Below are 13,866 nucleotides of genomic sequence, written 5' to 3' on the forward strand. Positions count from 1 at the left end.
ACCCACACACACACACACACACGCACACAACCCTCTTCACGTAACGTGCATTCACTCCCACACAGCTTTCAATGTGAAGTCCGCAGCCCACATGCTAACATGTAAACACACCAGCACAAGCAAACACACGTGTTTCCATCCACACTCTGAAATCCACCCACACTCAACCATTTATTGCTCCAAACACATGAGAATGCATTATACCGAAAAAAATAATTATATATAATATAATATAATATATATATATATATATATGCATTGTTTCAGGTCGACTCTGAAAAGCCAGACAATAGGATTGTCACATTTAATTCGCTCATGGTGTGAATGTCAATAAGTTGAACTGACGGAATAAGCTGAAAAAATGACTTTTGTGTGAAAAAACGCTTGTATCAGCAGCTCCAAATTTGCTTTGTTGTTGTCAATTACGACTTCCTGAGACACTTCATTGTATTTTCCTTCGCTCAAATTGCCCGCTCTGCTGTCTTGCAGGCGACTAACAAAACACCTATTACTCTTTTGACAAAAAGAAGGGGGGGTAAAAAAGAAAATCATATGAATAAACATAGCCAAGATTAAAGGCTTGCGTGTCTTGCTTGCTGCGCAGACAGAAACTGTTGTTTCGTGTTAAGAGGGGTTTCATTTTCAGCGCTGTGGGCACTTGGGGGTGGGGTGTGGGTGTGTGGGTGTGTGTGTGTGTGTGTGTGTTGGGGAGGGGGGGTGATGTTAATGATTCTTTAATGGCAAATACAAAAGGTTTTCACAGGACAAAACTATGGCTTCAAAAGGTTCAGTGGCAGAAAAAAAAAAAATTGCCGCAACACCTGGCCTTATACAATAGGTTAGCACACCTACTGTACACCTCCACATGTGCACAGACACACACACACACACACCTGCGTCTTACACAACAGCCATATTGCATTTCGGCTGTTTGAATCACCTTAGGCTGAGTAGGTGAACTGAGGAGGCGGCACGGCAAGCTTACTGAGGGATTTAGGAATAATTTGAAAAGAAGATTCCTCTCCTCTGTTTCATCTCTTTCTCTATTTTCTGATTTTCCTGGACTTTTATGATTCCTCCGTCCAATATTTATCCAGCCCCTGATTATAAACATCTGGCTGTTGGGGCAGGCTGCACAACAGCAGCCGACGCACACAAACACGCTCGCTGAGAGTCGCACACATAGTGGAAATATCACACACGCTCGCCAACGTGACCCTGTCAGGTCCAGACCAGAGGACAGAGGGAGGGGAGTTGGACCAGACAGAGACAGCGACAGAGAGAAAGAACTAGGAGCTGAGGGTTAATGGCCTTCCCATCTCTGTGATAAGAATTCATTCTGTTCTATTACCAGCACTTATCTACAGAGGCTGCTGTCTTTCTCCTCTCCCTCTCGTTCAAACACACACACACACACACACACACGAACTAACACACGCGCACAACAAGGGTCCGAGATCAATAGATGAACCTAATGAAGAAAGCAGCTGTTTCTCGGCATACCTGCTCAACTCTATCAGCCCAACAAGATCTCCCTGCCTCATTCATCCGTCTATCTATCCATCCATTTATCTATCCACCTATCTATCTGTCTGTCCATCTATTTTTCTACCTTTTCACACAGCTATCCATCCATATGCCTATCCCATCTGCTCCCCCGTGCCTCCATTTATCCCTCTATCTCTCCGTCCATCACTACACTGGTAAACAAAGATACGAGCAGGATAGATATAGTTTCCAATTGACCAGACTGGTCCTTGTCATGTATTCAAGGTTTATTTATTTTCCGGGAACTAATACGAGGCCTGAAAACAGGGAATCTAATAAAATGGCTGCCATGGTTTAAAAGAATGGTTGTCTGTGTGTGTGTGTGTGTGTGTCTGTGTTTATGCTTAAAATAGGCCTGTGACGGGCAGTGGCCAAATGGATAATGCTTAAACAGATCTTTATCCTATTGGGCTACTGTCCCCTTTTTAGCGGCATAAAACCATCTGCTTTCAAATCCACCAAAAACAAGACGGTAATCCTGGACGGAAAACAAGGGAAAGATTTGGGTAGATAGAAAGGAAAGATAAAAATACAGATCATTGTACATATTATCGTTATTTTTTATCAATCGCTATAAATATTTTGTCAAACTGAAATTCCGAATAATCCGTTAAACAACACAGAAATGATTTTTCTTTCCTTTTTTTTGTTTGTTTTGCGACGCAAATCCATGTTTATGTGAATTACACACACACACACACACACAAAAAAATAGAGAAATTTCATTTTCAAAGCTTTTCAGTGACCGCGTTCCTGACTGATGGGGGGGGCTTCAGTCGAGCTGGAGCGCCACATAGCTTCCATTTGAACTCAACAATTTCGCACGTGACGTGTCTTTTGCCATAGAAAGCATGTGCAAAACAAAAAATGTGTGCATCATCAGGCGCTTATTATGTGTTGAGGTTAGACAGGATGACAGAAGTCTTCGACATGAGAAGAATAGAGCTGCAGACGAGGGGAGCGAGGGAGTGGATGGGGGTGGATGGGGGGGGGAATATCTTCAAGGCAAAATATTCATTAGGTTGCTCAGAATCATGTCCAAAATGACCACATGGAACCTGTAATACATGCGCACATATGTTCACATGCAACACAAAGACACATCAGCAGCAAACACACAGACCTGGGGCCCGGAGATGGTATTGTACTGCCCTGGAGATGGTATTTGCAGACAGTTACAAATAAGGAGTGTTGGCTTTCCTCTGACTTTCTCAAAAACATGCAAAAAATGTCCATTTCATTACTGGCTAAACAATGTCATATGGGCCCCCACTGGCCCTAATAGAAGCAGACAAAGACAGAGCAGCACACATATGCTTCGAATAAATCAGATTACTGAGGGAGAGTGGGGGAGAGGAACAGTGAGAGAAAGAGGGAAAGAAAGAGAGACACCGCCAGACACTTAGAGGATTGACAATATTCCCTTTTCTTGCTACCTCCACCCCTCCCTCTCTCCACTCCCGTCTCCTTTCCTTCACTTTCTTAACTCGCCCTCCCCACCCGGCCCTCCCCCCACCCCCAAGCGGGATCTGTTTTAGATTTGAGCCAGCGCTAGAGCCATATCTCTACCTTATCTCTGCTAGCCGTCAGAAAACAGAAAGCTCCATGTTTCCATGCATTAGACTCCCGGCCCCTGACACGCCACTTGAAAATCTCACAACCCCTCAAAATGGCTGAGCAGGAAAATAAAACAGCAAAGATATCATTTAATCAAATGAAATGCAGGTTACCGGGGTGCATTGATATCTTTTTTTTTTTTTTTTTTTTTTTTTGAGTGCGCTCCAACACAGTGTCATATCAAAGAAAATGTCAGCCGTGAAAATTATGGAAATTCATTTTGGCATTGTGACAACAAATGTCACTGAAAATCCTCAAAAATTAGATCACTCTTCAGGAGCTACAAAGAGTCTTGGGCTGGATTTGAAAAGCCTTCGGAATTTAAGGGGCTGTGACATTTTTCACCCGCCCCACCCTCCCTGACCACCTCCTGGTATCAAACACCATCAAGACATCCTGTTGTGTTTTTGGCTCCAATTATGCCAAAGCACTTCTCAGATGACTGTAAAGGGAAGTATTGATTATTCTCCTTTAAGTTGTAACAAAAGAAAAGGGGGGGAAATAGCATAGACAGGGTGTGGAATATGTTAACAATTTGAAGAAAAAGGAAAAATCAATATTCAAATGACTTCTTATATCGATTTATAATTAAGTCTTAATTGCGGCTAGGCTTGGACTTTCAAACTGCCCTGTGACAATAGCTTGGAAAGGAGATAGGGGAACATTATTGATACACTTTAACAGTGGTGGTCGCCCAGACATTGATTCAGCCATTTTGCGGTGCCTTTGGCATCCACATACAATCTAAATGCACATGCATCTGAGAGAAGACGCACACTCGCTGCCGGGCCAAGGATGCATAGACACCGGTGTGGACAAACAAACTCACACACACACACACACCTAAGTGAACTAACACAGCATAATTAACCTTCATCCGGGAAAAGTCAGGGCTGTCTTATCTGCGAACCTGACTGCACATATTGGTGTGGATGTGTGTATGCACGTGTGCATGTATTGTAATTACACCATGAGGTGTGGAACTGATTGATTTCAGCTGGAGTTGTAGGACAAAATAAGTGAGAGAAAAGAGTGTGTGTGTGTGTATGGGGGGGTTTGTGTGTAAAGTCTACAGTTATTTAAATGTACAGAAAGATTTTTTAATTTTTTTTAAAATTACACATCTACTTGTGATCCAAGTGCGTATGTTTGTCATCTGCTGGTGTACTCCAAGCCACGTGGCCGTGTGAAAGCCGTGTGTTCACGTTCAAATCTGTGCGTGTGAGTCCCCACGGGCCTAATCAGGTATCAGATACCTTTTGTTTTGGGAGCTCATTGATGGATGAAATCTTTATCTGTGCTATTGATCAGGAGGGTGCGGGTCCTAAACTGTCTGTCTAGCTGCCTGCCTGCTCCAGCTCTAACAAGATTGCCAGGCCCGAGTATATCAGTTAACATTTAATCAATGGCAGCTTAAGACACTGGGGCTAAGGGAAAGAAGCCCACCGCTTCAACCCCCTGCCCCAAACCATTACCCGGGATTGAAGGGGAGCAATATGTGTGCATGTGTGGGGGAGCTCCAGATGATTACAAGGGATTGGGTATGGTTGATCACATGTCTTCAGGGGACAGAGGTGTGTGTGTGTGTGTGTGTGTGTGTGTGTGTGTGTGTGTGTGTGTGTGTGTGTTTGTGCCTCGGTGTTTACAGGCATGCAAGTGCTGGCTTGTCGATACATGTTAATACGTCAAAAACGCCAAAGGGGGTGGTGGTGGTGGTGGTGTGCTCTGGACTGCTCGCGAAGAAAAATGGGAAAACTGAAAGAAGTGAGTGATGTATTAGGGAAAAAAGAAAATGCCATTCAAATCAAGTGAAGGCTACAAATTGAACATTCCTGCGCAAAACACGCTCACACACTGCAGCGGAAAGATATGACATATCAGGCAATGCGTGATTTTTTTTTTCTTTTTCTTTTTTCTGCCTCGCTTGCAAAAAGCCCGCTGATGGTAAAATGCAAAAGAGGGGAGTCAGCAAAAAAGGGGAAATATGATCAGTCGGACCTTTTTTTTCTGTGCTTTTTATTTTACCATCAGCTCATCTCGCTGCAAATGAAACCCCATCACATCTCAGAGGCAGATCCTTCATCTCCCACCTTCAACTTTTTCTTTCATTTTCTCATTCACGCCGCCGCCATCAAATCTCATTTTGTGAGAATTAAGCACGTACTCACATGCGTGCCTTTGCCTATGATAGCTATAAATATATATATATATATATATTTAGTGTAATGTAATGTACGAGTGTGTGTGTGTGTGTAAGGGCGTGAGTGTCTGTGTTTGTCAGAGGGTTGCTCTGACGGGGGAAGCCCCTCTCACGTCCCTGTCTTTCGTCCAAAGCCTAGGAGATTCCCACCACCAAAAATCAATGTGTGTGAGAGCATATGTGCGCCTGTGTGGGTGTGTGTGTGTGTGTGTCAAGGTTTTGTAAGACAAATCTCTCCAGCGTGCGCCGCTTTAGTGCTATTGAACCAGGCTTCGATCACTCGGCCACTGTGAATAATGCAAGGGAGGCTACTGCTCACTTACAGAACAGGACCCTTGCAATGTGTGTGTGTTGCCCGTGTGTGTGTGTGTGTGACAGGATGGTCCTTTTTCCTTCTTGCAAATGCAACAGGGCAGTTCTTCGACGTTACTCCACTTGGCCCTCTTAATCTCATGTCAGATACAGGAACTCCCACATTGATACCGGGTCTTTGAGTGTGTGTGCGTGCCAAATGAGTGTGTGAGCGCGAACGCTGGAGGCTCCTACAGTAGACGGTGAGAGCTTAACTCAAGCAGACAGCTCTGGCCTGCACTTTGACACACCCTGACTCATTACATACAGCCGGCACACAGTGGAATATTGTCATTAAAAAAGACAATTAGATAAGAAGTCATGGGAGCATCACTTACACACACACACACACACACACACACACACACACACACACACACACACACACACACACACACACACACACACACACACACACACACACACACGCCTGCAAACACACAGCGCAGGAGATATAGGTGAACACGCTCATCTTCATATCCCCAGGTATATGAGGCAGAGATATTAATAATCATGATGTTACCGAGTAATTAAAATGATTCCAAATGACGAGTGAATGTGTGCGTTTCTTCTGTGTGTGTGTGTGTGTGTTTTTGTCTATTAATTAAGCTGAATGATTTGATATGACACAAACCGTAATGCTTTAATGGTGTCCTATACTTGATGTGGCTGGAGGGGACAACAGCTGATGGGGCTACGGGGAGAGACGGCACGGCACAAAGACGGGGAGAGCTGCTCACTGGCCCTGCCTAAGAGGAGCGTCTCTTTTTTCGACATAATTATCTGTGTCATCACTTATGAAGCAATTAAACAAACATCAGTTCCTATTTCCTCTCCCTCTGTCTCTCCTCTCTTCTTGGTCCGCTGTTCTCTCCTGCTATCTGCGCTAATATCACTCCTGTCTATATATTTAATCCTCTCCTCTCCTCTCCTCCTCTCCTGCTCATCTTCCTCCCCTCCTGTGTGACTCCAGACAAGGTTTCAATTTCAGCATGCTGATTGTCTCATTGCCGACTCTATGCATGTCTAACACTTACTGGCACTCTAGGGACCGGCAATACACACCATAGAATGCCTATTACACTCCCACACGTTTCTGGTGAGTGTGTGTCCATGTTTGTGTGCGTGTGTGTGTATGTGCAAGGGGTGATGAGGGTGTAAAATGCCTATTACGCTGAGAGTCTGGTCTCTCTTACACTGGAGAGAATTCTCTGGCGCCTAAAGAGCAGAAAATTGCAACGCTCCTCTTCCTCACTCCCCATTAACCTGCTTTTGAAACAAAGGCCCAGCCAAGGTGTGTGTGTGTGTGTGTGTGTGTGTGTGTGTGTGTGTGTGTGCATCCTTGCCCATTAGCCTCATGCAACATCATGGCTGAAGCACCTTGTGTGCTTAACCAAGCAGAAGCATCTGCATATATCTTTTATTTTTCCATTCTGGCGTAAATGCCTTGTACAGGCTACTTCTTACAGTTTTTTCATAACAACAACTCCTCTTCAGTCTCTTTTTTTTCTATCCGTTCAGTAATCTACATTTAGTGAAATGTATATTATTATGCCCTTAAATGAACTTGTCACTCATTTCTTACTTTCAACCCCCCCTCTCCTCAAAAAAAAGGCAAAGGAAGATGGCATCTTATGAAGAGCTTTGAGATGACTAAAGCAGTGCGCATATTTGTCTAATTTGCACAAAGACATCCACATCAAAGCACAAATCAAGACCCATACTCATTCAATAGATTTTTTTTATCAGTCTATCCATTTCTTGTTCTTTTTTTTTCCCCGGCACCTTTTTTTTTTCCCCCCTCTCTCTCTCTCTGTCACATTCCTCTTTTTCCTCTCTATTTTCAGAGCGTTATTAGGACATGATAAAAGCGAAAGGGATGTCATGACACAGGACCCCCTGTTAGCATTAGGAGGTGGAAGAGAAAACGAATGAGAGAACGAGGGAGGGGGGGGGATGAAAGAGATTTGTCTGGAAATGATTGCTCACAAGGCATTGATTCTCTGCTTTAATCTCACACAGTGTGCTCAAATTTCCTATTAGGGAGATGAAGAAAAGAGGAGAGAGGGAGATGGGCCTGATTCACATAGGTGGGGAGGTGAAACTTGGCATGTCTCTCTGTGTTTCTTTGGGCAGACAAAACACACATTTCCCTTATTCTGGGAAGAGAAGCGATATCCAAAGTGTTTCTTTTTTCTTTTTCTTTTTTTTTGTTAACCTGTACTGCCTTGCTCTTAGGCCATTAGTCTGCTGCCAGTAAACAATGGAGAGGGACGGCTATTGCTACTGGAACACTGGAGGGCCACGCACACGCACACGCACACGCACACGCACACGCACACGCACACACACACACACACACGCGCACGACAAGCCACTGACAGCTGCTGTAACTGCAAAGCTTCCTCCGGTTAGCGACGATTAGCCTTAGCCTATAGGTAATCAATGGCTATCAATTCCATACTTCCTATTGATGGAGGTAAAGGAAACAGAGTGTGTGTGTGGAAACAACTGAAAGAAAGTTTTTTTTTTCCTCCCCCCAGAAATTCTACCTGATAACGCTGCTCTTAAATGTCCCTGCTCCTTTCTTTGTGTGCGTGCATATAGGCTGCCTTCAATGTCCATCTGTGAAATGTATCATCGCTGTCTGAGATTAGTGGCTGCTTGGACCCAGCGAGCGCATTGCCTGGTTACCGTGGCTCCGGCTCCACACAACCCTCCTCCCATCACTGGATTGTTTGTCTTAATGCTGTGTGACATGGCCCATTGTTTTGTCCATCTGTGGTTAAGAGTCAATGGACAGGGGGTGTATGAAGGGATCGAGGAGGGAAAAGAATGGAGGTGAGGGAGAAGAAAATAAAGAAGCATAGGGGTGAAAAGGGAAGGGGGGGGATTGAAAAAAGGAAAGAAAAACAAGATGAGGACAAGAGCTGAGAGGTGAAAAAATATGGAAAGAGAAAGGTCAGAAAGAAGCTGAAAGAATGGGGAAACATGCAATAACCTTGTGATTTCAATAAGGACTTTACATTCACTACTTCCCTTTCCAGGAGCCTTCAAGAGGCTTTCAGTTCCATATGGAGTGGGGCCTTAAGCTCTTTGTGATATCACCGAAGTGAAAGACGCACTGGCCCTGTGACGCCAGCCCCCTCTTCAAAGGGTTAAGTCATATTTAGTATGCGTCCTCAGCGCCCCACGGCTTTGTATTGTAAATAAGACTAATGTGGCATTGGTCAGGTATGCTAATTCAGATAATCAGTGCAATTTCTGCAAATTATAACTGTCAGTGTGGTGGGCACAGAACCTTGGCGGAAAACATGAGGGAACAATTTAGCCCGGGTAATACCCCTCCACCAAAGAGCTGCTCAACTCAAAGAAAAACAATCGGCCTGAGCCCATACCGCCTCGACACACCATTTCAAAAATAGTTTATGGTGAACGAGGCTTTTTTTTTCTGAGGCACAAGTCAGTCTGCTGCCCTTTTTTTTTCTACGCACACACAGACCGCAAAGTAATTATAATTTGCTTGGATGGAATTATTCAAAAAATGACCACATCTTTTAGTCCCTGAGCCATAGAGAATATGGTTTTGGGAAATTTGGGGTAAATTGCTACTTGCCGAAAATATAATAATACACATATATGAATGTGTCTTATTTTGATTTGACAAATGATTTAAAATGCAGTGCATTGTCTCCAGCTAATTGCACAGCAATAAAAACTACATGCTTCACAAAAAATTCTCTTGGGTGAAATAACATCACTCTCATCAGAACAGTTCTCCCCAGGAACTGCATTTTTACTCGTGTTGGGCACATAAAATAACATTCCAAGTTTTTTATTATGCGAGGAATGAATCCCATCTGACTGCTGATCTGTGGACTTTACCTTTTACAGTATGTAAGTAACTTCACAGTAAATGAAAAGGAAAAGGTCACAAATAAATGAGTCTATTTAATCATTTGTACGGAAACGAATCAATAGGCATTGTAATTGGCTGCCTTAATAATCTATTTGGGTCAATTCTAAACACAGATATCTAATAGATGAAATCACGAAGGGCAGAAAACTGTACTTAAAAAAAAGGACAAACGTGTCCTTTCGCTGGTCTCACCCTCTCCAGTCTAACTTGAAAGAGAAAATGGCCACCGCTACGCTAACTCTAGTGGTTAGCTAGATCTGGGTGTGTGTTGCATCCTTTCTCTCACTCCTCTGGCCATCCATGAATGTTTATATAATGGCCACAAATTACTGAGACAAACCCTGGAAATAGACTTCTGTCTGAGGAGAGACCTTCCTGAAAAAAAAAAGAAGAGAACCACTGGAATGGCAAAACCACCCCCACCACCCACAGGAAAAAAAAAAAAAAAAGTATAGGATGAGGGAGTGAAAGTGAGGGAGGAGGGAAAACCTAATGCCTTAAAAGATGCTTTGGTGTCATCACTTAGAAATGCTCTTTGGGAAACAGTAAAGCCTTTTCCCACATTGAAAACTGAATGATCGTTTTAAGTGTTTTTTTGAGCTCGGACTTAGTTCAGACACAGTTTGGGCTGGGCGCATGTGGAAACAGGGAATGTGGATGTACTCGGAAACGAACAAGATGGCAGACTTTCCCTCTGCCCGTGTTCCATCACTTCCTGCTGGATGCACACAAGCACAGCTACAGTATAGCCACACGCGAGCACATACGTGGGGATAATAAGAGTCCATTAGGCTCAGTGTTTAGCCTACAGCTGCTATGTAAATGGTTAGCACAGCTACACTAATTTGACCAGGACCAAAAAATGTCCCAGAGCCTTATCACTCAGAGAAAACAAAAGGCTCTGGATACACTCACACATGCACAACTCCCATACACACACATGCACACACACACACGCGATAAAAGTGTTGTTGGTCTCTCTAAGTCAGAAGAGGTCTTTTGTTTAAAGGGGGATTCAGACAAAGAGGGTCCTCTCCCTCCCTCTTTAATGCATGTTGGTGGGTGGGTGGGGGCACAGAGGGACGGAGATGTGCGGGTGGAGGGGTGGTGGAGGGATGGATGACAGGCCGGGCTCTCAGAAATAATTACCTCCATAAGATCCCATCTTCCTTTCCTTTTTGTGAGGGACAAAGGGAAAAAATGACAGAAAGTAAAGTATGCAGAAAAGGCCCCATGTTCTGCTTGGTCTGCCTTATGAGGAGGAGCTTTGCATTTGACGGAGCGCAGGGCTAATGGCCGAGCACACACACACACACACACACACACACACACACACAGGAAAACACACTCAAACACGCACCTTCTCGAAATGTTCTCCGTAGCTAAACAAATGGTCAAAGAGCCGAGAGAGACCCGGCGACAGAAAAAATCACTCAAACAGCTAAACTTCAGAGACTGTTAATGTTTCCAAAAAATCCAGCTAAACAAATTGTTCAAATTATACGGCAGATGATGGAATACCCATGACTCGCAATCTGTCATATTTGTATTTTTTTTTTTATGCTTGAATTTTTACTTAAACGGCTCTATTCAGAGTGTAACTTCATTACAGAGCGGAGAAGAGCACAAAAAAAAATCTAATTTTTCTAATAACTTTTGGACGACCCTCAAAGAAAAATGGCCTCCAAGTCCTCCATGTTGAGAGGCAATTCATTTATGCTTGCTCGTCTGATGCAAACTGGCATTTTTTATAAACTCAATTTTCTTTATCACTTATAATTGTACACAGAGAGGGACGGTTTATCTCAGAAATGTGGACACAGAGGGCTTTTTGTCTGAAGGACGCCGTTCAAAGATCATGGTGAAAACTTTTTTGCGGCATAGACGGTGAGTGTTAACTCTTGCACAAGTGTATAAGGAGATAAGCACACGCAGACACACTGGACTGAGTTATGAGATCGACTCAAAAAGAACTGAAATGTTCTCACTGAAGCGCACACATGCATTGGCAAACATGTGCGTTACGGTGCACACAATGCAAAGGCACGAGCGTTGCCCGTACACTCCTGTCTTTGTTCAGAACACCTAGAGCCTTGTGGTGCGTCTCTGCAGTACTGTATCCTTAATTAGGCCATAAAATCAGCATCAAAATTGTTTAATGAAAGCCATTCACATGTACATAAAGTCTAAAGCATTAGAACTCTTATTCCCAAATGAGCCTATAATTATCTGGCTTGGTGCCAAGTCCCAGGCTTTAAGAGAAAGATACCGGTCAGCACTTAAATTAATCTTTTTCATACCAGTCTCTAATGAACAGAAAGTGCTCGAGTCAGGAGTTGTAGCCCAGAAAACGAACAGCACGCATACACATGCACGTGTACACAAACAGAGGGTTCTTTAACTGAACAGTGGCTGAAAATGTTGCCTACTATAGAGCCTTTTCCATCTGTGAAAACATTCGTATCATCTATCACTACAGGAGGCTAAAGCACCTTTTCTTTCTCATAACATAAGTTATTAGCCAGTGTAATTCGAAACCCAACGAGCTCAGATAGAAAACAAACCCAACAAAGTACTAAAAATAAAGGTCCATTTAACTCAAACACCACAGAACAAGAACACAACTTGAATTTATTACATTTACTCTCAAGTGTTTGATCTCTCCTTGACACACTCGTGCTTCAGTCTGTTCCTACACCTGCCAAATACTTATGGGCTACAAGGAAATGGCTTTGAAACATTTACAATGAACCATGTGAAAGAATACTGTTGTTCACAAAAAAAAAAAAAATTAAGTAGCGGGCAAAAGGAGGGCATCCAAAAAACGTGGCTTAGCATTATGGATGTTGCCAGCGTCCGCTTAAGCTTTGCACTAGCTTCCTCATGGAAATTCACCATATAGCATCAAAGCCAAGGCATAAAACGAGAGCCCAAGCAACAAATATGGTGTGTTTTAAGAGTGGAACATATGAAATAGGTGCAGTGGGCAAATATTGCTTTTGACAGGTTTAAAACCTGGTTGTGCTCGCCGGTTTGAGAGAAGGGGGGGAAAAAAATGGCTTGTGTTCTGCATGAAGGAAAAAAAAAAAAAAAAAAAAAACGGACAGGAACCAGAGAGAGTGGGAGAGGGAATAAGCAGGACAAAAAAGGAGAGAGAAAGATAGAAAAAGAGTGCAAGAGAAAAGAGGAGGAGGAGGTGAGCTAGAGGAGGAGTGAGGAGGGGAGGGGGCATGTTAAAATGTAAGGTAATGATTTATCTAAGCATGCTTTTCTGCTGCACCCCAAATCTCACCGAAACTTTGATCCGTGCGTAATTAAAACCAAACGTTCACCGGCAACGGTCTCCATTTCAGGACTGGGAGCTCTTCTCCTGTTCGTGTGTGTGTGTGTGTGTGTGTGTGTGTGTGTGTGTGTTGGGATTCACATATGTTTCTAAGCACGGGGCCCCCATCTGTTTTGGGAGTACATGTACAGTATAAACAGGACACTTTGGGGAGCACAGATTCATGGTGAAATACATTTAGGGGCTGACACACACGCACACACGCACGCACACACATGAATGTATGGACTAATGCTATGCTGGAATGCTATTCAAAACGTGTTACCCCCCCTTTTCACCCCACCAACACACCCCACTCCACCCGCTCCTTCAGGTCAAGCAAAGCAAAAACAAGTTAAGCACTCATTTTCTCCCAGCAGCATTAACATAGGGATGACTAAATAATGGACCCTGACTCCCCGTCTTCTGGTTTAAATTACAGCACAGCCCCCTCCCCTTACACCCTGCAACCCCTCACCAACCATCCAACCCCCACTCAAAGAAAAACGATTAATCTTTTTTTTTTTTTTGTCTCTCTGAATGTTTTACAGTTCTGTTACACTTATTAGCTGCTGGCAGGATGGAGACTCTTAAATGAAAGCCAAATTGCTTTGGTCATGAGAAAGGAAATGAAAGCTCACTCCAGGGAGAGACTGTGTAGCCATAGCATACGAGTGTGTGTGTGTGTGTCAGTAACGTATGTGTGTGACTAACGTATGTGTGTACAGGCCTTTCACTAAGAGATCCTCCCAAGGTGAAATTTCATAAGCTGACTGCTTGCCTGCTTGGGATGTCCCTGTGCACGGGACAGTGTGTGTGTGTGTGTGTGTGTGTGTGTGTGTGTGTGTTTGAGATATAAGCGCGGCAGCCTAATAGGAACAGTATGCTCATTTTGGAGAGATTAGGAGG

The 13,866-nt window shown here is 43.6% G+C and overlaps 1 protein-coding gene across 5 annotated transcripts in view; it reads right to left on the minus strand.

Moving 5' to 3' along the window:
• zfhx4 (zinc finger homeobox 4) overlaps nucleotides 1–13,866 on the minus strand; it is a 152,533-nt gene that overhangs the window by 23,679 nt on the left and 114,988 nt on the right. The window lies entirely within an intron of this gene.

This window comes from Mugil cephalus, chromosome 18 (genome assembly GCF_022458985.1).
Source record: "Mugil cephalus isolate CIBA_MC_2020 chromosome 18, CIBA_Mcephalus_1.1, whole genome shotgun sequence".
Classification (NCBI taxonomy): Eukaryota; Metazoa; Chordata; class Actinopteri; order Mugiliformes; family Mugilidae; genus Mugil; species Mugil cephalus.